The sequence below is a fragment of the Glandiceps talaboti genome, chromosome 12 (genome assembly GCF_964340395.1).
Source record: "Glandiceps talaboti chromosome 12, keGlaTala1.1, whole genome shotgun sequence".
In the NCBI taxonomy this organism is placed as follows: Eukaryota; Metazoa; Hemichordata; class Enteropneusta; family Spengelidae; genus Glandiceps; species Glandiceps talaboti.
In genome coordinates, this window is record NC_135560.1 from 6244124 (window position 1) to 6256492 (window position 12369).

Sequence of the window (12369 nt, forward strand, 5' to 3'; positions counted from 1 at the left end):
GTATATGTCATGGTTGTCATGACGGTAGTGATAACATTGAAGAATGTGGTTGTGGTAGTGGCAGTTCTAATGAAAACTTTGGTTGAAATGTTACAGAATTTCTGATAATGATTAACAATTTCCTCAAATCAGAGAACTGATTAACCAGTAAATCAACAAAATGTCAGTCATCGGTTATCTAGTCATCGTCTTCTACCTTCAAACACTTCCTAATTGATAAACTGACTTGTTAATAAAGTGTCTAGAATTTCAAGTATGTTGGCCTGACATGCCGGCATAGCTCAGTGTCCTAGCAGTCCTTGTATTTTTAGTACCGTTGCTAGCTATTGTCATCAGCGACACCAGACGAGAGGCACAAGGCGAGTTGACCTTCTGAACTAGTACAGATTGTCGCAGTCTTGTAAACGGTTGACAGTCACTTGTTTGCTAAGAGCTGTTTGTACACGCATGTATGAAGGAGGAGTGATCAGTTTGGAATTTGTTCTTTGGAATGTTTGGCCGGTATAGTGGTAACCTGATATATAGGAATAGTCAGAAATGAGGATGTCAGTGGTTTGAACCGGCATGAAGGGATCTCACAGTTAGTTTGTGATGGCTGGGGAGAAAGATCAAAACAGCTACATACATGTACATGTATATACATGCAGGTAGCATGGTTTGAAATAAGTAGGTCACTGACTATATTTAGGGGAGGGGAGACGGATCTCGTAATTCAACGTTTTTGTTATTGTTTGAAAGTCAGTCTTTTGATAAGATGTGACGACTTTAATATGATTTACTGAGAAACAGTTGCACACCTTTGAAAAATCTGTGAATTTATGATGTTTAATGTGTTGTGACAGGTGGTTTATAGTTTAAAACAGTCTGTCAAAAATAGTACAACTATGCAGTAGCTGTGTAACTTGTAAGTTTTTTTGTTAATTTTTGCCTGTTCAGAAATATACCAGCCTTGTTTATTGGAAACAGTTCAATCATCTAATTACAAAAAAAATGTACCTCATTAATTAATTATGATGGTAGAGTGTAAATACTGGCTTGATGCCCATGTGTAAACAGTCATGAATCTGCACAGATCATAGTATTATTTGCTTTGTCAATAGTTTGTAGGATTGTGATTAAGTACACTCACTCGGCATGTTCCAGCAAGCACACCACAAGTCAATCTTGTGGTGAATTTTGGGACAAGGTATAAGGTTTTATGACAATGAAAATTAAAATTAAAAGGAAACGTCAAAGATATTCCAGGTAATAAGCTACATATACACTTACAGCCAGTGGGTCTTTAATATACACATATTACATGCATTCAATTTCACTAGAATCACTACTGTAATATAGTTTTGACAGTCTACAATCAGTCTGTTTTGTAAAAGTTCAACATCCTTTCCTTCAATTTTTTTACCGTGAAAACGACTTCAACTTTTACGCCTTTAGTCTGATGGTAACTGCATTGTAATATGCCATCAATATTTCAAGTGTTGTCACATCAACAAACAGAAAGGAAAGCCGAGTGAAATTGAATATGTATTTGTAGCAGGTGGAAGTAAAGTTTGATGGAAGTGAATTATTACACGGTATTGAACAGACTTGTGTTGCTGTATATTAATGAAGTGAACAGACTGATATCCAGGAGTTGTGTGCGAGATAGCGACACCACTGTAATATGTACAGATATATTTCATGAATAATTCATGTATACGTGAGGATGTGGGAAACCATAGATTTTGATTTTGAACTAAGATGTGTTTTCGTGAAAACTACTTCAAGGTGTCTGCAATGTCAATACTTCCTTTCAGTAACAAGGGTGATTGTTTTTTGTCACTTTATACAATTTATAGCCATATAAAATAGTTTGTAAGTAGCCTATTTATGAAGCCCCTATGTCCTGTTTATGTCTTCTGTCCTTCACTGAACTTACTCAGTTGTGGTGACTCGTAACATGTTCAGCAACTCACTCTGCCTTTATTTCTATATTTTGTTGATTTTTGGATGTATTGTTTTCCTGATATTCCCTCACGAAGGGAAATGCCTGGTTTCTGTGTGTGTGTGTGTGTGTGTGTGTGTGTGTGTGTGTGTGTGTGTGTGTGTGTGTGTGTGTGTGTGTCTGTCTGTGTGTGTGTCTGTCTGTCTGTCTGTCTGTGTGTGTCTGTCTGTGTGTGTGTGTGTGTCTGTGTGTGTCTGTCTGTCTGTGTATCTGTGTGTGTGTGTCTGTCTGTCAGTCTGGCATCTGTCTCTATCTGTCTGTCTGGCATTTGTCTGTCATCTGTGTGTATGTGCCTGTCTTTCTGTCTGTCATCTGGCTGGCTGTCTATATCAATATCTCAAAAACCCTGGCTTGTTTGATATGAAATTTGGTAGAGATTTATAACTTAAGCCAACATAGAGAACTGATTAGGTATTGGTAAACATCTTATTTTCAAAACTATACTTTTTATTTGGTATAATAACTCTGTTATGCCTTAAGTCAGAAACTAACCCAAGGGAGCATTTCAGTTCACTTCTTATTTTTTTTGCACAGGAGTAAAATTCATTAATTTGATAGATAATTCCATTTTTATGTGAAAAGTGATATTATTCAGTTGAGTCATCTAAATCATATCTATTGGGAAATATTCTGATGTGTATGTTATACCCAGGTGTAAAAAAAGAGAAAAAAAACTGTCAATAACTTAGGAAGAATTCTGCCTCAGCCTGTCTACCATACATACATGTATATGTTTTCATAGTGTTGAGTGTTATATATTTCATCTGTAGAATTTGTGGAATTAATATTAAGTAGTTTTAAGGGGAATTTTCAAATACCAATATGTTTTATTGAAGGATAAGAAAACCAAATAGTTCTTCATACTTCTTGTATTTATAAGATTATTAATTCATAATGTTGCCAAAATGATCAATGTTGAGATCATACACTTTGAAGAAGTGTTCAATTATTAGTATGGGTTATGTAGTGATAAGAAAGAAATCTAAATAGTTCTTCAATTTCGATCTGTTTGAAAAGGTGTATTTCATGTTTGAGTAAGATAAGATATATTTCATTCATAGATTGAAAGAGAAATAGTCAAAGTGATCAATGTTGACATTATATCGGTGAGAAGATTTTCAATTTAACTGTACCCAGTATGTGTTATGTTGAGAAAAAAAAAATAGTTATAAATCTTCGTACTGTTGAGTAATGTATATTTCATCCATAGAAATTGCTAAAAGTTTATCTGTGGAAATCTTATAATTTATATCTTTGCAGAAATTTTCAAATACCAATATGTTTTATCGAAGTATATGAAAACCAAATAGTTTTACATACTTCTTGCATAAGATTATTAATTTATAGATATTGCCAAATTTATCAACGTTGAAATTATACGTTTGAGGAAATGTTCAATTACCAGTATGTGTTATGTAGTGATAAGAAAGAGAACCAAATAGTTCTTCAATTTCATACTGTTTGAATAAGGAGAAGTATTTCATACACAGAAATGGTCAAAATGATGTATGTGGAACTCATATATTTTCAAATATTAATCAGGAACAACAAAGAAAACAGAATAATTCTTCGTCCACCAGTGCTAAAACAGTTGTTTTCTGTTTTCTTGCAGAGCTGTGGAAGTAATTTGCGTGTGCTGAGTTCTTGAGAGATGTCACACAATTGCTGTAAAACTGCCATGGATACAACTATTTTCAAATTTACCAGTGATTCATATGGACAGATCATCACGGACACAGTCACCATTAGTCATGATGTGTAGTCCAGTCATTACACTCACTCAGTACTATCCGTGAATTGTCTAAATCTAAACCTTATACCACTGTGTTTTATGAGCAATGAAGAAACTCTTAGTCTTGGGGATTTATCTCAAATTATTCAGTAATGTGACCGGGAAAAACTATTTTTTTCATCCTCCCTAGTTCATTGCAGGTCAGATCATTTTTTTCATCTATGAGAGGTGAGTGAAATTTACACAGAAATAAAACAAGTAGTAAGTGTTGTTTCCTTTCATCTGAGAGATTTAATCACAGAACACCTGTGATATTTGTAGCGTTTGAATTTCTCCATGGTCAATTGTGGAGATATGTTCAGATGGTGTGCTGATTATGCAGTATGCTGTACTTGTTCCCGTCATGTAGATGTAATGATTTTAATGTTTATAACCAATAGGACAATACTTGTTGGTATAACCGTATTTGAGTGTTCAATATTTAAAACGATGCCATAGCCCACCCTTAATAATTGAAAAATGAATTTACAATATTTTGTCAAAAGAAACCATAATTAGCCCAGTGTTGGCAGTGTAAGGCATCTAGTAATGTTTTTTTTTTTTTTTTCAAAGTGTGGGATTTCAATATCATTACCAGAATCATTCAAAGTCATGTCATTGTCAAGTTATTGGTAATTTATTCCATAGATATTATTAATAATCTCATTGTAATAATGTAAAAGTTTTAATATTTCCAACAAATATTGATACTGTGACTTCCAAAGAGTTATTTTTTGAAAGAAAATGAAATTACAAGTATACTTATGTATTTTGTTTATTAGAATATCAAACTTTACTGTCATTAAAAGTTCTTATGATGTCCAAAATATCAAGTTTCAGCTTTTTTGTTGTTTTGAGCAGAAAATACTTCAATGTGAAGTGTTCGTTTTGATCATCAACCATCGAATTCACTGTTGTGCCCTGTCAGTCCCCCCCTGATGAAAGATGTCTTGAGTTGAAATGATAAAAATCTAGATTTTATTGTGAGTCACCACACAGTAAGGAATAGGAGAACATTAAATTTGTGTACATCATAAGAAATTGCTGTGTATCAGTGGTGTATCAAATTGGTTTAGAGGGTATAGTGATCCCAAACATCTATACTCACTGTATATGTGCATGTGGTGTGTGCACTTAGGAGACTGAATCATTTGCCTGTATCAGTATGTGTGTGTGTGTGTGTGTGTGTGTGTGTGTGTGTGTGTGTGTGTGTGTCTGTCTGTATGTGTGTGTGTGTGTGTGTAGTATACAAACCAAATGCTTGCATATGTGGGTTGACATGTGCCTGTCTGTTTGTCTGTCTGTCTGTCTGTCTGTCTGTCTGTCTCTGTGGTGTGTGCAGTATGCAAACCGAATGATTGTGTATATGGGTTGACATATGTGCCTGGCTGTGTGTATGTGTGTCTGGCTGTGTTTCTACCATTATACAGTATTAAAGGTGATATCCTTATTAGGAAGTTTGCAATCTGATAATAAAACACATTGTCATCGGCGTGTCCCCCCCCCCCCCCCCCACACACACACACATCATAAAAAGGTCCACATCACCTGTCAGGTCACACATCATGAATTTATAGTTTCCCATAGTTTAGAAATGGTAACCCAAGTAGTAAGTTGCACCTACTGGCCTACTTTATACATCACTTTGAATAATACAGTGTCAGCTGAGAATAAATGAAGAGACAACCTGCTCCAAATAAGAGGGTAATGAAACTGTACACCTTCCTGCAGCCTTTTTGACAGTTTCCTGGACATGTGTATCTTCCGTTTACAAGTCTCTTGGTAGAGCTATTCCTGGCAACTCAATAGCATGTCATTATTGAATGCACACTAAATGATTTCCTTTGCAAAAAGCATGAAATTTCAAGCATTCAAAAATTGTTTTGACAGCTGCAAAGTGTAAAAAATTGAATCTGTACTTCCACCTTGAGACTGACTAGGCAGTAGAGTTGTCAAGTTGATGGTGTATGATGATGATGACATGTGCAGTATTTCCATCTGTTTGGTGTATTGTTAACCATTTTACCAGACTTTTACAGTACTCAGGACCATGACTTGTCTGTTATAGTTACATGTGGTGTTCATAACCATAATATCGATGATGTGTAGCTGGATTGTGCATGTTTAAAACCCTTGATAATAGTACCAGTATTCTTTATCAAGTGTAAACTTTCAGACGTTGCTTTTAGTTTGATGGTACCCTAAAATATATGTACACACTGAGATATTGAAGGTTTGTTGGATAACATATAAACTGTCATTTATTGAAATATCAAAACATACACATTTTGTGGGGGGTTTCATATTTCATGTATTTTTTTTGGTGAAATATGTGTGTTTTCGTAACTGTACGACTGTGTTTTGATTATAATATCTTTGATAGATTCAATGTCAACTGTGAGGAAACCCTTGTAACATAACTCTAGCACTATGACAGTACGACTCTGTTTTGATCCCAAAATCTGTGATAGATTCAATGTCAACTGTGAGGAAACCCTTGTAATATAACTCTAGCTCTATGACTGTGTTTTGATCCCCATAACGTTGATAGATTCATTGTCAATTGTGAGGATACCCTTGAAACATAACTGTACGACTCTGTTTTGATTATAATATCTGTGATAGATTCATTGTCAACTGTGAGGAAACCCTAGTAACAAAACTCTAGCACTATGACTGTTTTGATCCCTACATCTTTGATAGATTCATTGTCAGCTGTGAGGATACCCTTGAAACATAACTCTAGCTCTCTATGACTGTACGACTCTGTTTTGATCCCAATATCTTTGATAGATTCATTGTCAACTGTGAGGAAACCCTAGTAACAAAACTCTAGCACTATGACTGTGTTTTGATCCCCATAACGTTGATAGATTCATTGTCAGCTGTGAGGACACCCTTGAAACATAACTCTAGCTCTCTATGACTGTACGACTCTGTTTTGATCCCAATATCTTTGATAGATTCATTGTCAACTGTGAGGAAACCCTAGTAACAAAACTCTAGCACTATGACTGTGTTTTGATCCCTACATCTTTGATAGATTCATTGTCAGCTGTGAGGACACCCTTGAAACATAACTCTAGCTGTCTATAACTGTACGACTGTGTTTTGATCCCAATATCTTTGATAGATTCATTGTCAACTGTGAGTAACCCCCTAGAGGTTTGTTTAACTATAAGGAGTGCATTTAGAAAATTAAAACATTCTCTAGAGTACTATTACTAATGTCACTGTAGGTACGCTAATAACCAGTGAGTCTGTACCGTGTGTCAAAACACCTTTTACTACAGATGATGATGTGGATGAGAATGTCAATTCTTTGTCTTTTTTGATGTCAAAACAGGAACATTAAAAAGTACGTTTTTTCCAATAATTGAACCATGGCAGCTAGGTAGCAGAGCTGAATTTGTAACTTGTAAGTCTTGTACACCTCCAGGTGATATCAAACTGACGTTAATTGCTGCAGTAGCTGACGTGATGTTTCCCTAATTTTCATTATTGTTTGCCTGTTTTAAGCATACTAAAGCTCTCTTCATCTGGAAAAATGTCAATCCTGCTAATCTGATTAGTGGAATTTATACTTCTTTGCTGGTCATTGATGGTACTGTGTACACTGACTTGATGTCCCTTGTGTAAACAGTTTTGAATCGGGGTACTGATGTGATTACTTGTTCATCAGCAAATTTGTGGAGGGTCTATGATAAGGCCTAAAGAAAATAATTGTTTGGTTCTGGTTACCTGACCCACCGAGCTTAATATTACAAAAATTGTGTGAAGTCTCACGAAAAATAGTGGATGTGGATAAAAAATCTACCTACCCCACCTGTTCTAAAATTGAGTGTAACCGGAACCACACAATTTTTTTTATTAGGCCTAGCTCAATAATCATGCATACTTCAATAACTTAAACATTGAAAATAAATTCAAGATACATAGATTGAATGACAGTTCATATCATCTCCTGTGGCATAGTGGTTAGAGCTCAGAACTAGCAGTCAGGAGTTCATGGGTTCAAATCCCACTAGAAACAGGGAGATTATCTGTGCCCGACCCAAACCCAGTTCGAGTGTTCTACACACTCAATTGGTAGGCTATACCAGTCAGCCATGTCTCACTCATTAAATGCTTGCTAATTTTTTTGATAATTTTTATTTATTTATTTATTTTTTTTTGGGGGGGGGGACTCATGGAGTAGAGACTCAAACAGTTGGGGTGGGGGGGGGGCAATTACTCACATGGGGCCAGCTGGTGCTATGTGTTGCTAGGCCTGGATGACTCCAGGATAGACTAGACTCACTAGGAAAGCCTTGACAGTTGCAGAGTGAGGGTGACATGAAGCATACAACATAGCCCTGTCATGTACATGTAGCCCCAAACCTGAATGGGTTTCTGTAGAAATATGTGGTTGTGTATATATGTGTATGTGTCTGTATAACAAAAATTGACTCCAGTATATATCAGTTTTCTAGATATAGATTGTATAGTAGAGGCACATCAGACCTGATGTGTTATCAATTTGTCAATTCAGTTTGATATATTAATTTGCTATAGTCTCGGTTTATAGGCCTATATAAAAGTACAATATACTAGGTGTCAGTTTGTAGCTGGTTTCTGTGTATAGGGCTGTGCTATAAAGTGTATAATATTACTAGAACTAGGTGTATGAGTTCAGTGTGTAGCAGGTGTTTATAGAGCTGTGCTAAATCTACAACATAACATAGAAATTCAGTTGGTAGACTTGTACAGCTAGTATCTACATGTTTACTATGAAATTCAGTTTGTAGCTGGTCTTGCCTTGTACAGCTTGGTACTTGAGTAAGATAAGGTAAGCATGAAATGAAATACAAAGCCTCATTTAGTCTAAAGTGATGGATGGTTCTCCATTGCTTCTCTTATTCAGTATGTGTACATTTAATTGTCACTCTGGCCTTGAGCTTGTAGTTCTGTATGCACGTACAGGTGTAGTCATCAGAATAATTCACAGTCCTTAGATAGATAACAAATTAACCCTGCTCTCTGACTAGTTAAATATTTCATCAAGTGTGTACCCTCACATGATCCATAGCTATCCCAACGAAGCAGCACAACCATTAATATATAAATAATGTTGATTGAAAAAAAAAAAAATTAAGTGGTCACAGTCTGAAAAGTTCAGCTGACTGATACTAAATATGGGCATGTGTCATCTGTCTGTACGTGGACTGTGTACGACTCTGGACTCATTAGTAGAAAAAACAAAATCAATAGTTAGTTTAGTACTTCTAGTCTGATGTAGTAGGACTTTGAAATATTCATGTAACACATTTATGTGTAAGGAAAAACTAGAACGTTTCCTCTGCGTTGTTCAAACGTGTGAATGTTACTTTTTTATTTCCACCGATCAGCCCACTCATTGTTGAGATAACAAAAGATGAAAGTGTCGTGAAAGGTAGGAGAGTGTTAAACTCAACACAAGATAGGATTAATCATACGACCCACTCAGCACATTCAGAATAATAGCAATTCTTGACCTGTACTTGTCTGTAAAAAAGGGTGTAGTTTTAGCCTACCCATTGTCAACAAGGAAAAGAACTTACATTTTCTTTCTTTTTTCATGAAAGCATATAATTAGTCATCTCCATAACAACAAAATGCAAGTGATGAACAACAAAATGAAACCTGTTTATCGTCAACAGGGAAAAGAACTTACAAAATATTTTTTCACAAAACCAGAATTGTTTTATTCGTCTGGTCAATCATCTCCATAGCAACAAAATACAAATGATGAACTACAAAATGAAGCCTGTCTATCGTCAACAAGAAGAAGAACGATCAACATATTTTTTTTTCAAAAAACCATAATTGTTTTCCTTTTCCTTGTCTAGTCAGTTGTCTCCATAGCAACAAAATGCAAATGATCAACAACAAAATGAAAGCTGAGATTTATGTTTTTAAGTTACATTCATGAAAGCATAATCGTTTATTCTTGTCAGTCATTACCAACAAATTGAAATTTGAAAGTTTACGCTTTGAAGATGATTACTAAAGGTTCATGAAGTATGTTTGTTTATCTGTTTGTTTTACATGTATATATGCCACATTGGTGTCAAATATATAACACTATTACTCAAATTTATAAATTGGTTTTTAACTTTTTTGAAATTATTAGTAGCTTAATGTTATTTTATTGTTGTTACATTGTATCTGTATATCATTGACTATAAATTATGTTCTTGTATGACGTAATTTCGTGTCAAATAAAATATACTCTACTCTACTCTACTCTATATATGAAATACAACATTAAAATGAGGAAGTAAATTTCGGCTTTATCTAAATGTCCAGTAGTTAGTTCACACAGAATTGCTGTCTAATTTGTCAAATCTAAATGGCCTAATAAACATGACATACACATGTTGAAATATTTGTTAGGTTTACTAAGTCTATAGAGATGGTGAACACTAAATATAAATGTAAATATTGTGGTAACAGGTCTAAGAATACTTGTCCCCCAAAGGTGTAGTTTTATAGAGTTGACGGTCAGATAGACTATCCTTGAAGTGTGATCCTGACTTTGACTGATATCATTGGAGACTTTGTAGACCTTGAAAACCTTAAGTATTTTGGATGTTACACTGATATATATGTGTGTGCTAAGTGTCAAGTGTAGCCTAGAATCCAGCTGATTGGGGATTTTTTTTAATTTTGATTTCCCCCTGGGATGGGGAAATTATCGAATTTATCGACTTCAAAAGCCCCATCCGCATAGATTCCTTAGATGTGTCGAGTTTAAGCAGTGACTTGATTTCTGATTTCTGTTTTTGTGGCAGTGAGTCAAGTCTCTTTGCTAGTAATATGGACATTGGAACAGAGATGTGTGTGTGTGTGTGTGTGGGGGGGGGGGGGAGATTTGTGATAGTGGAGCAGAGGGGTAGAAGTTTGTCTGTGGGGTAGAGTAATGGAGGGGAGGGCCAGGTGTAGGGGTAGCAAAGGTGAAATTAATGCCTGGTTTAAACAATATTTTTGATTGTGTATCATTAAAGAAAAGTCCCTGTTATAGACTTTCCAATCAGTATACTGTAATTCATTCTAGATCAAACAGCTGGCTTTCAGATTCAAATAATACTCATAATAACATACAAACTGAAAGTCCTTAGAAATATTGGCTTCTGAGAGTCAATGGTGATAATACTAAAATTCATCATGACTATGAAAAAAGAAAAGGTTTTAGAAGAATATAGCAATCAGATCAAAAGTGACTCAGTGGTCAGTAAACTGATTTGTATGTTTATCAATAACAGATGGTTAGCATTGACATCGAAGAGGTTCCACTAATCCTCACAAGTTATTAATATTTAAATAGCCTACCTGTAACCTTGAAGGACTGACACTACTACTACAATGTCAGATATCATAACTGCAATTTTGATTTTTTAAATTTCGCTCATTAAAGGAAGGTAGACTTATAGTATTTGAAGTATGTGAGAAGTGAGATGAAACTTAGACAGAAAGTATACAGTGACGAGTATTGTGCTGATTTTTAGAAGAAAAAAATGAATAGATATAAAGACTATTATGTGTTTTATTTTCTGTTACTAATAGTAACTGTTACCCTATAAAGTAACACTCACCCACTTTGTTAATTAACACTTTATTCAGGAAATACTTCAAGGATAAGTATGGTAGATATTTCCTGCTTTTCAATTCTTCCTACTCTTTTACTCTTTGTTGAAAAAAGATTACATACATAAGCCAAATAAAAAAAATAGGGCATTTCCCAGCCAACCCTAGCTTAAGCCTCCGACCCTAAACATTATTTTTTGCATGCACAAAGGTAAAATGGTAATAATTCACTTCTATTTCCATGTACACCTTCATGCCTTTGCCTCATCTATGGTCACTTAAAAACAATTGTATTCCAGAGAGAAACAAGGTCTTTTTAGACTACAACAGTACAGTCTGCATATCGTATTCGTCTACATATTCTTATAATTGTCTTCATTTACTTCCGCATCAAACTCTTGGAAGTATTGCGACCAACGAGTATCTTATCTTGAAGTCAAAGTAATTTGAAAGATTTACAGTAAAATAAAATAAAATTTTCTGAAGTTGTGTGTTATCACAAAGCAAAACATTTTTTTTCTTCTATTTTGCCTAAGGCATAAAAAAAATTGTGTGGTTCAGATTACATTCAATTTTAGAATAGGTGTGGTAGGTAGATTTTATATTTTATTTTTTTATTTTTTTTTTTCATATTTGAGTGTCTAGTTCAATTGTTATATTCCAGGTAACCGGGTAACTATAGAAAGTTCGATTTTCTATGTTATAACCTTCACAAATGGCACGATTCATGGTGAACTTTTACTCCGATCATTGCTGTTCAATCATAATTTCAAAGGCCATTGGAGAATTTGATATCTTAAGAAATATATATATTCAATAATTGGTTTCTTTGAAACCAACCTTGATTTTAATTTTTTTTCTGAGAATTACTTAAAATGTTTGGTTTTTTTAAAAAAAAATTTGTATTTGTGTAGGCTTATTTTGAATATTACAATTTATATGATCTCTTTACTGGATTCTAGCTTTTCACTGCTGACCCTAAACTTTTTTAGTCCCCGCCAGGTGAAGT

The 12369-nt window shown here is 34.7% G+C and overlaps 1 protein-coding gene across 1 annotated transcript in view; it reads left to right on the forward strand.

Moving 5' to 3' along the window:
- The window catches only part of LOC144443479 (methyl-CpG-binding domain protein 2-like), a 28599-nt gene extending 24122 nt beyond the window's left edge, over positions 1–4477 (forward strand). Inside the window, exon 6 of the mRNA XM_078132966.1 lies at positions 3597–4477. The gene's annotated coding sequence lies outside the window, so the exon portion shown is untranslated. The remainder of the gene's footprint in view (positions 1–3596) is intronic.
- The last annotated feature ends 7892 nt before the right edge of the window (positions 4478–12369 follow it).